The sequence below is a fragment of the Mustela erminea genome, chromosome 6 (genome assembly GCF_009829155.1).
Source record: "Mustela erminea isolate mMusErm1 chromosome 6, mMusErm1.Pri, whole genome shotgun sequence".
NCBI lineage: Eukaryota > Metazoa > Chordata > Mammalia > Carnivora > Mustelidae > Mustela > Mustela erminea.
Window position 1 is genome coordinate 112,462,506 of NC_045619.1, and position 14,072 is coordinate 112,476,577.

The 14,072-nt window shown below is 37.2% G+C and overlaps 1 protein-coding gene across 17 annotated transcripts in view; it reads left to right on the forward strand.

Annotated features, from left to right (window-relative positions):
- PARD3 (par-3 family cell polarity regulator) overlaps window positions 1-14,072 on the forward strand; it is a 645,516-nt gene that overhangs the window by 476,191 nt on the left and 155,253 nt on the right. The gene's annotated exons all lie outside the window — the stretch shown is intronic.

Here is a 14,072-nt window from a genome sequence, read left to right on the forward strand (position 1 = left end):
TTCCAGAAAGATTGTTATCTGTTGTTGAGTCATTCCGTGGTAAGAACCCAAAGACCAGTGAAATGCATGAAAAGTTACTTTAGACAGATAATTGAAACTCATTTCTATAAGTGATTAGAGTTTCTCCTGCTGTAATTCCCAGGAGATGAGCAAACCACCGCCTTGCCTTGAACTTCTGTTACTCAAGTTTACAGGCTCACAGCCAACTCCTCTTTGTGGTTTCAGACCCCTGTAGCAAGAGACACTATACCTGTTGTACTTTGAATCATCCGGGGAATAAGGGTGCCTTGAGTAAGGCTAAAAGATTAAGTATTGTCCATAAATAATATTAGGGCCCAGCGTCTTCATCTCCAGATTCTTGCTAACAATTCTAGAGTCGGGGCACTTTCGAGTTTAATGGAAGAACTGAAAAGAATATTCTACCATGGTTTTCTTTAGAAGAGATTACTATTTGTGTATTTTTCTACTCATCTTTCTCCCATGTCTGAGGCTTTAGGCTAGGATAGTTACTCTGATTTTCTATGCGTAGCTTTTCAGAGTACTAAATACGTAACTGGGAAAAATAGGGACTTTTAATTTGTGATGCAAGACTGGATTTATTCTTTTGGTTCTTCCCCAGTTTTTATTTATTTATTTTTTAAATCCTTCCATTTTCTTGCTTTCTGGGACCCTTTCTAATCCTCAGCAATTTTGAGACCCTCAAGCTTATTTTTTAAAAAATAAATAATAATAATAAAATAATAATTATAATATTATTGAATTATTATATTATAATAAATTGTAATGAATAATATAAATATTATTAAAATTAAAAAATAAATAATATAGATAAATAAATAAAATATTTATTTATTTGACAGAGAGATCACAAGTAGGCAGAGAGAGAAGGGGAAGCAGGCTCACCAATGTGGGGCTTGATCCCAGGACCCTGAGACCATGACCCGAGCCGAAGGCAGAGGCTTAACCCAGTGAGCTACCTAGGCTCCCCGATCCTCAAGCTTATTAATAAGCTCACTGTTGTCAGGCCTGGACACACAATATTCCTTAGTCCATACAATATGGCATTTAATTGCTCAGTACTATAAACTTCTATCCTAAGAGAGTATAGGAAAGAGTATATACCAGCTGAACATATCTACTCAGATTTATCCACAGGCAAATAATGTGACTTAGCTAGAGAAAAATCTGAGCGGTAGTAACATTATATTTTTCCCCTATGTTGTTGCCAGCCATAGCGGATAGCTTCATTAATCCAGTACCTTATCCATATTTGCAATATCCTTTTCTTGCAGTTTAAGGTGATCACTGTGTTTCAATGCAGAATTCTATCAACATTTTCCAAGATACTTGTTAAAATGCATAGTCAAGTTTTTGCAGCCAAACAATGATTATTATATAATGGTTTCACTTGTATTATTAATTTGCCTAAGGCACAGTTCACTTGCAGTTTTGCTTTTAATCTCTGTCTCTGTACCTCTAATGATGCAATACTTCTGGGAACTAGGTTGGTCATAATGAATTTACAATGTACAGGAGGCCTAGAATAAAAATCTTTCAGGGTCAAGGAACAAGTGAATGGTCCATTAAAAAAGATCAATTAGCTTCATAATCTAAGAAAACTATTATACTCTGACTTCGTATTTCAGTAACAGTTTTTACAAGTATGTTTGTTATTTGGATAGGCCAAGCCTTTCTTTGTATGCCCTCCTTTCTATTCTGTCTGTTGGCATTGGCGATGCTTTGTTTGAGAAAGGAAATTGCAACTTCTTCGGGGAGAATTTGGGTGGAGGAGCAGATAAAAATAAATAAAGCACTGTTTATAATCTCATCATAGCTTTTGCTTCGCGCCGATTAGTAGCAAAACACCTCCTTTCACATTATTTACCACTGGAGCTGTTTGAGTTCCCAAAATTATTTTGGCTGATTTCGTATAAAAATAGAAAACTTGCTATTTCCTGGTTATTAATTATGACATGTCCATATACAAAAATATTTTTTGTCTGTATACATCCCTGAAGCCTGACTATGACTCAAGATACAAATACGGAACAAGTGAGAACACAAGTGAATAGAACTGAAAATGTGTTCGATAATGAACATGAACTAGATTCTTCTGAGCATGGGTCTGAGATTAGATTTGACTTCATCCTTGCTCACTTCTCCCCATCTCCTTCCACTTGCTGTCATCCCTGGGAGGTAGGGTCTTGAATAAAAAACTGTCCTTGTAGGAGAAATGAATGAGGAAGACCCCTGCCTGGAACTGTCCTCTGACTCTACTGGTCCTGCCCCACTAAACAGCCTGAGCCTGCACATCTAGGCTCTCTTTCTGAGAAGCGGGGAGCAGAGGGCTAACACCAAGGGTAAAGTTAGCTGGTCCTGTGATGAGCTATTTGACTTCTAACACCAAACTGAGGTACCTTTCAGAGATGCTATTGGCCACTTTAGGGCTAGGTGGGGAAACGAAGCAGGGTATGGGTATTTGGAGCTGAGGGATGAATTCACTGCTGTTACTGGATTGTCTTTCAGTTGTGCCTAGGGACAAAGCCCCTGTTGGCTGTTTTCCACCACACAGAAGGATTGGGCTCCAAACCCAAAATAGAACATACTTCATTAAATGATCTGTGTCAGTTCAGGCCCACTTAGCTACCATTACGTTGACTAAGTATCCAAATTAACGTTTGGCTCTCTGTTGTGTTTTTGCTCTAGTGGTATCTCTGCTTAGGCTCTAAAGGTTAGTGTGTATAAGCGGTGTGGTGTGGGAATTTCCCAAACAGTGTTTAGCAGCCAAAAAAGAGTTCTGCATGCAGATATGTTTGAGAAACACTTGGTTAAACCAGTTTATGCATATTTCTTTACTCCATTATTCTCAAAACCCTCCCCTGGTTAATGTACCTTGTGAGTCACAAAGGTATGAATAGAGAGTCATCATTTCCTAACTTATTTATTCACAGAACACCCCCTTTCACTTGTTTTCTGTGAAATACCAACATCTTACAGGATTCATTCACTGGGGAAATACTGGTGGCAAGCAAAGGCCATTAGCTCCTGAGTCAGCCATATCCAGCCCCCTCATGTGACTTGCTGTGGAACTCCGGGTTGGTTGTTTCATAGAATCGTGAGCAAGTGTAGAGCCAGTGTTTGTGACCGGCCTCTACATTATGGCCTCTGTTTTGTGTAGTTACGAATCTTATTCCTGAACATTCATTTTCCATTTTCTCTTACCCACATTTCTCACTTGTTTAAAACATATACATTTTTAAGGTCTAATTCTAATGTATTCTAGTCCTATATCTATAGAAAATTTGAAAGAAAAAAACATAAATTTAAAACTGGAAAATAAAAATTTATCTGTTGTAATACCACTATTATAATCTAATTTATTTCCTCTAAAATACATATTTCCACACAGGCATACCTTTAAAAAGTTAAATCTATTTTCATTTTTAAAAAAGATTTATCCATATTTTAGAGAGAGAGTGAGCGTGAGCAGGGAGAGGGTGGAGAGAGGGAGAGAGAGAATCATAAGCGAGCTCCTTGGCCTGACTCAAGACTCGATCTCTTGACACTGAGATCATGACCTGAGCCGTAATCATCAGTTGTTGACATTGGTGCTTAACTGACTGAGCCACCAAGGTGCCCCACATCTATTTTCGTTTTGTTTTTTTTTTTAAAGATTTTATTTATTTATTTGACAGAGATCACAAGTAGGCAGAGAGAAAGAGGAGAAAGCAGGCTCCCTGCTGAGCACAGAGCCCGATGCGGGGCTTGATTCCAGGACCCTGGGATCATGACCTGAGCCGAAGGCAGAGGCTTTACCCACTGAGCCACCCAGGCGCCCCCTGGTTTCATTTTTACTTCATCTGCATTTTTATACATTCTTAGAAAACCATGTTAAACTTTCTGGGACAAGGCCAAGTGTGTATGAACAGACGGATGGATAGGAAGGAAGGATGGAAAGAATGAAAGAGGTCTGAAAGATGAAATCTTAGCTGCCGTATCTGGCAGATTCCCCAGCTGTCAAGTATTTACCTCATATGTTATTCATTCTATTAAATGAGGTTTAGACATAACGTTAACTGGCTTGTGTTTTGTAGTTATTCAGCAAGGGATACCTATTCTGGTATTCTTAATCTGTTATGTATGTAGTAAATTGTACTGGGAAGTATTTTTAAGGGGACTGAATGCTCCTAGTGGAGACATGAAAAAGGTAAATGAATGTCTTACGAAATTCTCCCAGTATGTGAAGGACATTTATGAATCTGCTAAGGAAATGTATGCCTTGAAATGTTCCATTATTTAAAGTGATAATCTCTCTTACAGGCTTTGTGTCTTCAGTACTGGGCTGTTGAACTGTTTGTGCCCACAAGGGGTACTTCCCCTTCTTGGTGCCTCATTTGCAACTCTGTGGCATTTCTGTACATGGTTCCCATTTACCGGCATTTCTCTTTTTGGTTTTACCAATTGTTTCCAATATCTGCTTTGCGTAATTCCTTGAAATTTTGATAAAAACTTTTCTGTGATTTTTTTTAGTTCTTTTTTAGATCTTTTTAAAAAGATATGTGTTTATTAGTCTTTGCAGAAATTAACATTTTAAAATATCATAATGTAGTAGTAAAGTGTGTTTAAAGTGCATGAATAGAAAGTTTGTGAAATTACAGGGAGAACAATCAAGAAAGCAGTCATAGGTCTGAAAATAAAAGATATTTTCACTCATTTTGGCTTGAAACTTAGTGTTCAGCCTCCCTGAATTCTGACAGTAGAACCCAGACAACCTAGGTGATCTTTGCATTTAGATCCCATATTGTCATTTGAACAAAGCTTGACTTTTAAAAATTAACCTTTTGGTGGAAAATGTACATTTTTCTATTCTATAGCAGATTTTTCATATTTTCTCTGACCTCTCAACTCCTTCAGAAAAGTCAACTCTAATCACTGAGACTAGTTCCAGCAGGCATTTTTTAGAAGAATTTATTGTTGCAGGTGAACAGAAATTTTAAAGAATCTATTAACTATGTGGAAGTTCAGTATTTCGACCAATATTTGGGCAAATTAAGCCTTGTGTGTGTGTGTGTGTGTGTGTGTGTGTGTGTATTTGATGAATTTCGTTGATAGACTGTAACTGGAGTAGGAAAAGGTAATTTTATATTCGATGAGAGCTCTTTTAGACGTATTTGGCATTTCAACATCTCTTTGAGTTAGAAATAACTGTAGGTGCTTTGATACTCGTGAAAGTCAGAACATCATGTGAGTGAATGAGTATGTATGTGAGTGTGTGTGTGTGTGTTGGTTTGTGAAATATTATTCTAGTGTTCCATTAGTCAGTGTAAAAGAGAAGTTTCTGTTGTTTCACAATACATTAAGTCCACATCTGATGGTCTGAATTCTGTGCTACGTTATTATACCCTCTCCCAGGGATCCCTTGCTTTTGTTAAGGGGGAGAAAAGATCTAAGCCTGTTAACATTATAAAATCGATATAAAGCAATATAATCAGTGTGAAAATAGGTAGCTGCGGAGCTTTGGGAACGGACAGATTGACAGGCTGGAGTTAATAATGAACACTCCCCAGAGACAGTCATCTGGGGTCTCGTTCCCAAGAACTTACATATTTAGCAAAGTGGACGGATTCTACACACATGCTCGGGCGGGCGCTCACAGGGAGGAGGCATTCTTCTAACCCCTCAGATTCTGTACAGATTGTGGTTGTATCCGTCATTAGTTGTATCTGTATGAATACTTTGATCTCTTTTTCAACTTTTAGCCATTTTGTATTTTAAAACCATTATCATCTCACCTGAGCATTAAGGGATGAAGCTTAACTTTGCCCTACCGAGTGCACGTTTCTTCTATGGAGCTCTAAACTTTAAGATTTGCCTTCTGGGGTGCCTGGGTGGCTCACTGGGTTAATGCCTCTGCCTTCAGTTCAGGTCATGATCCCAGGGTCCTGGGATCAAGCCCCGCGTCAGGCTCTCTGCTCAGCAGGGAGCCTGCTTCCCCCTCTCTCTGCCTACTTGTGACTTCTCTCTGTCAAATAAATAAATAAAATCTTAGATGGGAAATGTGCCTTCAAAAACAGTTGGTCCTCCTCATGAAAAAGTTTTCCTCAGAACCCATTTAGAATATGGAAGTTTTTTCTTCTCAACCAACTTTTAACTCAGTATCACAAAGAGGTTAAAATCCCACTTAAAATTATGACTGTTTTCAAAGTAGGAAATGTAGTGTTCTATTGTCCCTCTTTTGGGAATTCGGCACAGACGCCAAATTGGAAGCATGCTTATTGGGAGGTGGCAGTTAGCCTTACGTAGCAGGGTGAGCTGAAGGATTGATGAGTTGAGCCACGCTACTTCCGAAGTCCGCCATTTGCTGAGGTGTTTCTAGGGGCAAATACAGCATTCATTCAGTTGACACAAACTGCTATTACATTGAACTCTTCCTTCCAGTTATCTTGTAGTTTAAATTTTGTTCTGCCATGCCTTTAGATTTTATTTGTTGACTGTCTGTAATACTGATTTTTAGAGAGAGGAAATACTGAGGGGAAAAGATCCAGGAACTTTGTTCCCAGAATGAGGCTTCTAGATAACAGTGCGATAAGTTGGGTGTAAAATGTTTCCCAAAAGAGTTGTTGGCAAGGCCTTAAACATTGTTTTGAAGATATTTAACAACTATCTAATATATACCAATCCAAAATTCATTTTAATTTTTTTCTGGTAAACTAGTATGAGTAGACATTTATAGCATTTTTTTAAATTTTTAAAAAATTAACATCTCTACAGGTCGATTTTAGTTTTTTAGAGGGTTCTGAAAAATGAACCATGGGTGTTCTATGTATTGAAGTTTTGTAACTTTGGAGGTGAAGTATTTGGGATATAACTAAGTACGTCATTGATTTCCATCCTCAGGAGTGGGTCACTCAGTAGCAATCCTCATGCTGTACCTTTTCTGGCTGTATGAAGACCATACTTCATAGCCAGAAAACAGTTATTTTCATCTTACTCTACTGCAATTAGTGCTAAAAGCCATTTATTATAAAAGCAAAAATCCAAATGAACAGAAATATTACAAGAACAGAAGTCTTGTGTGTTTTATCTTCATCACGCATCATCCATTTTAATTAGCGAAAAGGGTGGTGAACACTGTGACAAGAGTCTAGAATTAAAATCATTAATTGATGTCAAGCTGAAGAGAGACTGTTAGCATGAATTTAGTGACAGCGGGAAGGAAATTAACCTTATTACTTTATTTAGTATATTACATTATTTTGTGTATTGTTGTCCATGCAGGTTCAAAGCAAGTTCATTATCATCTTGGAAAATACTTTATTTTTTTAACAAAAAGAAAAAATATGGTATTTATGCTTGTATATAACAAATTGATGTAAGTTCCTCACTTGCTAAAAGTCTTACAGAGTTTTTTAAGCTCTCATTTCTTTTCCTTTTTTTTTTTTAAATTTTCTTTCTTTCTTTCTTTCTTTCTTTCTTTTTTTTTTTTACATTTTAAGAATCAGGAAATCATTCATGATGATGTTGCCCGTCAGCCTCCGTCACTACAGCTGTCTGCCATCATTTAGGCCTCAGAATAGTTCTCTTGTTTATAACCACGAAGGACTGTCTGAAATGCTTAAAGCAATAGACATTTATTTCTTTGGCTAAGTTTTGGGCTAATCAGTTACTTCTGTGATTGCTGAGGTTTGGCCCAAGATAAATTGGATGGATAATGCTGAACAACAACCTGACTGTTCAGAAAAACGAATGGCTCTTACATCTTAGAGATAATTTGTGACCTCAGGGTCACGATAAAAGAATAGAGGGGGTGTCCTTTTATAGCACTGACCATCTGGAACTATTAAAGGCTGAACTGCAGTGTACTCACTGTCTTTTTTTTTAAGTTTCCTTAAGAAACTATACTATTTTTATTAAGACACCAAAAATGTTTTCTTCCCTGAGTCAAATATTTCTTTTCTAATTAAATCTTTCCAGAGAGAATGAAAATATGTCATATGTAAATATAACATGTTTGTGTTCCTAAGTCCCTTTCCTCACTTTAGATTACACAAGACATACATGCATAAAAGTATGTAATAAAGAAAATCGTTTGTGTTTTCTGTTAATTTGACTGTGAAATGTCATGAAAACTCACAAAAGCCATAGTGCGTTACTGGTTTTAAAAATTTACTATTCAGGGCCTTTTTCACAGTAGCAAGCTCATTAGCAGTAATTCTGCAGGGCACCTGGGCAGCTCAGTGGGTTGGGTCTCTGCCTTTGGCTGGGGTCATGGTCTTGGGGTCCTGGGATTGAGTCCCTCCTCGGGCTCTCTGCTCCATGGGGAGCCTATTTCCTTCCTCTCTCTGCCTACTTGTGATCTCTTTCTCTGTCAGATAAATAAATAAAAATCTTAAAAAAAATAAATAAAACGCCTATCGGTCCAAGCTGATAACCAGACTCATTCACCTCTTACAGCTCTAGCCCCACTTCTGGGCTACAGGTGCACTGGAGTTCTGAGGTTTTCAGCACGGGGTGAGCTGGAGGGAGGGAGGGGCACAAAGAGCTTTCATGGCTTTGGGGATGAATTCATTAGTGATGACAAGATAAACAATAAAAAAATATAAGTTCTTATGTTCTTGGAGCTTAGGAAAAAAACCTAATGCTTTTAGAAGGCGCTATAGATGTGACTGTAATGTTTATTGGATTCAGTGATTAGTGGCAATTAGTAATAGTGTACAAATTTGGGTAAAAGTAAGCAGATGAGAGCCAGGCTTTATGAATAGTAGCTTGTGCTACCAAGCGCTTCTTCTGAGCAATTGACTTGTTAGAAATTGACTCCCAAAATGAAGATGAGTTTCTGTGTAATTTGGAACAAAAGAACATTCAGTTTTGGGGCCCATCAATAATATATTGGAACTATTGTACAAGAAGTTTGGGGAGATGATTTAGGTTCGTGCTTCTCTTGAGAAGAGAATATTCATATTCTTTTTTTCCGATGGTTTCTTTTCTGAACAGGGCTGCATTTTCCAACATAAGTAAGTTGGATTTTCTTTACTTTTAGTGAACTGAGGTTCAAGTGCCATAGGGCTCATTCATAAAACCATCTGTTACTCCCTTTGATTTCAGAGGGGTCTCCAAATTCAGAGATTTTTACTTTATTTCTGTTGTAGCCCTTCACATTCTACAGGTTCCCAAACTTCAAGACGTCTGTGAATGCCCAGCCACCCTATAGTTAGGTGATTCTCTGATGGCGACCACATAGAGTAGTAAAGTAGATTGTCAGTGGAGTGGTCATAATTGAGCTTCAAATCAATATCCCACTGAGTTGAAGAAAGAACTCATTTCTCTCTTCTGTAGTTTTTCTGACTGAATACGGAGTCAAAAAGATAGTATGATGCAAAGAATGAAAAGATCTCTGAACTTATATGAACATTTCATCATGAATATCCAGTATTTAGTGGTAATCAGCTTTTATAATAACATCCTTGACTGTCATAATAGCTCCTAAGTGAATAAGTAGACAAATTGAGTATAAATTTAGCTAAACTTGACATTAGAATTTGACTTGCTATTTTTCTTATGTGTATTTTCTTAGTGGGACTTATTAGAATCTAGGACCCTTCCTGATAAAAATTCTCAGCTCAGGAGATAGGGTACTTCTTAGAAGGTTTGGGGAATATGTGAAGCATTTTTGCTTGCCCACATGGCTGGGGACACTACTTGCTGATATGTAGCTGGAACTAGTTACGCAGGAAGTTTTGCAACAATAGCGAATTACCCTATCTCAGATATCACTGGACCCCTATTGAGGAGCACTAAGCTAGGCGAATTTAGGTAGTTCCATTTTATAGCTGGGAAATAAAGGAAGTTAGAAAAGATTGACTAGGCAGGTCCAAAATTTGGGTAAGCAGGACCGGCCTCATGATGATAGGCTCAATGTAAGAAGAAAACAAGGGAGAAAAGTGCATATTTTGCTTGCAGTGCTATCTGACAGTTTTCCAGCTTCCTATTTTGAAATAATTTTAGATTACAGGAAGTTGCAAAGATGGCACAGGGAAATCTTGTATACTGTTCATCCAGTTTCCCCTAGCTGCTAAAACGTCCATGTCTGTAGTACAATGTCAAAACCAGGAAATTGTCACTGCTTCCGTGTATGTACATAGTTCTGCGTCATCTGGTCACGCGTATGCTTCCTGTAACCAGCACTGCAGTCAAGAAGCAGAACGATTCCTTGGCAAAGACCTTCCTCGTGCTGTTCTTTGTCATCACACCTGCCCCTCTGCTCCGACTGTTGCTAAATCCCAGCAACTGCTGGTCTCTTCACCTGGTCTTTAATTCTGTCACTTTGAGAACGCTATATAAATGAAATCTTATTTCAAAAGTACTTGAGCTTTTGAGATGGACTTTTTCTGCCCACATAGCATAATGCCCCTGCGGTCGATTCCAGCTGCTGCGTTTATCACTAATCTGTCCGTTTGTATTGCCGAGTAGTACTCTGTGAGAAAGACGGACTTTGGTTGGTTTGGCTGTTAACCTGTTGTCACATGTTTTAGTTACCTCCAGTTTTTGAGTATTTGAAACAAAGAGTCTTTGAACAATTGCGTACAGGTCTTTGCATGGATGTAAGTTTCTAATTCTGTGGGGTAAATGTCCAGAAGTGCAGTTTCTTGTGGTATAGTAAGTGTATGTCTAATTTTGTGAGAAAGTGCCAGACTGTTTTCCACGGTGGCTGTACCACTTTACATTCCAACAGTAATGTATGACAGGTGCAGTTTCTTTACATCCTTGCAAGCATTTGATGTTGTCACTTTTTTATTTTAACTGATTAATAGATGTGCTCATTATAGTCCTAATTTGCATCATGTGATGTTGAACATCTTTTATGTGCTTATTATTAGTATATACTTAAATTTTTAAAAATTTTATTATGTTAAAATAATAATTATTTTATAATAATATATATTTTATATTATATATTAAATATATATTTACATAATATATATTTTATTTTATAACTAAGGATGCACCATACAGTACATCCTTAGTTTTTGGTGTAGTGTTCCATGATTCATTGTTTGCATATAACACCCAGTGCTCCATGCAATACATGCCCTCCTTAATACCCATCCCTGGGCTCACCCATTCCCCCAACCCCTCCCCTCTAAAACCCTCAGTTTGTTTCATGTAGTCCATAGTCTCTCCTGGTTGGTGGGAATGCAAGTTGGTGCAGCCACTTTGGGAGACAGTGTGGAGGTTCCTCAAAAAATTAAAAATAGAGCTACCTTGTGACCCTGCCCTTGCACTACTGGGCATTTACCCCAGAGATACAGATATAGTGAAAGGAAGGGCCAAGTGCACCCCAATGTTCATAGCAACAGTGTTCACAATAGCCAAACTGTGGAAGGAGCCAAGGTGCCCTTCAAAAGACAAATGGATAAAGAAGATGTGGTCCATATTACCATGGAATATTTTTGAGCCATCAGAAAGGATGAATACCCACCATTTGCATCAACATAGATGGAACTGGAGGGAATTATGCTGAGTGAAGTAAGTCAGACAGAGAAAGACAGTTTTCATACGATTTCCCTTATATGTGGAACGTAAGGAATCACATGGAGGACATTATGAGAAGGAAGGAAAAAATGAAGAGACAAGATCAGAGGGAGAGTATATATTTTTCAAAGAAACATTGCTTCATGTCTTTTGCTCTTCTAATTGGATTGTATTTCTCTGTCTAGTTTTAAGTGTTCTTTACATATTCTGGACATGAAGTATTTGTCAGATATGTGTTTTACAAATATTTTCTCTCAGTCTGTACTTATCTTTTCACTCTATTAATAGAGTCTTTTGGAGAGGAAATGCTTTTAGTTTTGGTAATGTTCAGTTTGTATGCCTTTTCTTCATGAATGATGCTCTGGGTATCATTTCTAGATATTATTCTCCAAGTGTTAGGTCCTAAGGATTTTCTCCTAATGTATTATAGTATTATATTTTTACATTTAAATCTGTAATTCATTTTGGATTAATTTTGTATAAGGTATGATGTGTAAATTCAGGGTGCTTTGTTTTGTAATGTTTTTGTTTTTGGCTAGGGACATTTAATTGTTCAAGCAGTATTTGTTGAAAAGAATGCTTTATTTCATTGAATTGCTTTTGCATAATTAAAAGGAATCAGTCGACCTTACTTGCTATTTCTGGGTTCTTTCTTCTGTTCTGTTGGTGTGTCTATCCCTCCATAGATTTCACATTGTCTGGATTATCATGGCTACATTCTAAGTCTTGGAATCAGGATGGGTGTTTTTTTCTCTGTTTATTATTATTTTTTACATTTGCTTAGGTATTCTATCCTTTGTCTTTCCATATAAATTTAAAAATAATCTTGTCTATGGGGCGTGTGGGTGGCTTAGTCGTTAAGTGTCTACCTTCGGCTCAGGTCATGATTCCAGAGTCCTGGGATCGAGCCCCGCATTGGGCTCCCTGCTCAATAGGAAGCCTGCTTCTCCCTCTCCCACTCCCCCTGCTTGTGTTCCTTCTCTCACTGTGTCTCTCTCTGTCAAATAAATAAATAAAATCTTTAAAAAATAAAAATAAAAATAATCTTGTCTATATCTACAGGAATCTTCCTGGGATTTTTATAGGAATCATATTAAACCTGGATATCAACTTGGGGAGACATCACTTCTTTACTATCTTGAGTCTTTGATTCATGATCACTGTAACTCTTTCCATTTTTTTAGATCTTCTGTTACTTTTCATCAGCATTGTATAATATTTAGCATATAAGTCTTGTACATGTTTTGTTAGATTGGTAATCTCTCTACGTTTATACATATCTATAAACCAACCAAGTTTTTAATCTGTATCTATCTATTCCATTTTTTAGTGCTTATAAATGGCATTGTATTCTTAATTTCAGCATCCATGTTCATTGACAGCTTATATACAAAGATTTTTGGGTTTTTTGATGCTGTATGTTGTTACTTTGTTGAACTTGAGCTTTAGTTCTAGACTTTTGTAGATTCCTTGGGATTTTCTCTGAATGCAGACCTGCAATGACATCATTATGTCATCTACAGACAAGAATGGTTTTATAACTTTTTTTCCAGTCTATATACCACCCATTTCTTTTCCTAGGCTCATTGCACTGTCTAGAATTTCCAGCCCTCTGGGGGAACAGCCATCCCTAGCCTTTTCCTAATCTTTTTTTTTTTTTTAAAGATTTTATTTATTTATTTGACAGAGATCACAAGCAGGCAGAGAGGCAGACAGAGAGAGAGGAGGAAGCAGACTCTCTGCTGAGCAAAGAGCCCGATGCGGGGCTCGATCCCAGGACCCTGGGACCATGACCTGAGCCGAAGGCAGAGGCTTTAACCCACTGAGCCACCCAGGCGCCCCGCCTTTTCCTAATCTTAAGATTCAGTCTTTCTCCATGATGTATAATGTGTGATGTTACTTACAGTTTTTTTGTAGTTTTATCAAGTTTAGGAAGTTAGTTATGCTCTATAACCAGTTTTTTTTTTTTTTGAGAGATTCTGCCATGATGGGTATTGAATTTTGTCAGATGGTTTTTGCTGCATCACTTAATATGATGATGTGCTTTTTCCTCTTTAATCTAATGATCTGTTAATAACATTGATTGATCTTTGAATATTGAACCAGCCTTGAATTCCTGCAATAAACATCACTTGGCTGTGATGTATAGTCTTGCTATAGAGTGCTAAATTCTATTTGGTGATATTTTTGTTAAAGATTTTTGCTTCTGTGTTCAGGAAGGATATTGGCTCAGTTTTATTTTGCTTTTTAATTTCTATACTATCTTTATCTGGCTTTTGTATCTTTTCTGTATTCTTTTCAATATATGCCTATATGTCATGTATGCTAGCATTGGTTTACTTCAGATATGAATAAAGCAAAGAACTTTGCAATAAAATGTTGAACTCAGTCGAACATATTGTTTTATATTCACAAGACTTCACTTTTAAGTTCGCAGCTACATTTGTAAGTATATAGTGGAAATATTTTTCCCAACAAAAATCATTACAATTTGACTGAGGGTTGTTTAATTATTTTTAGGTAGCTAAGATCAACTTAGT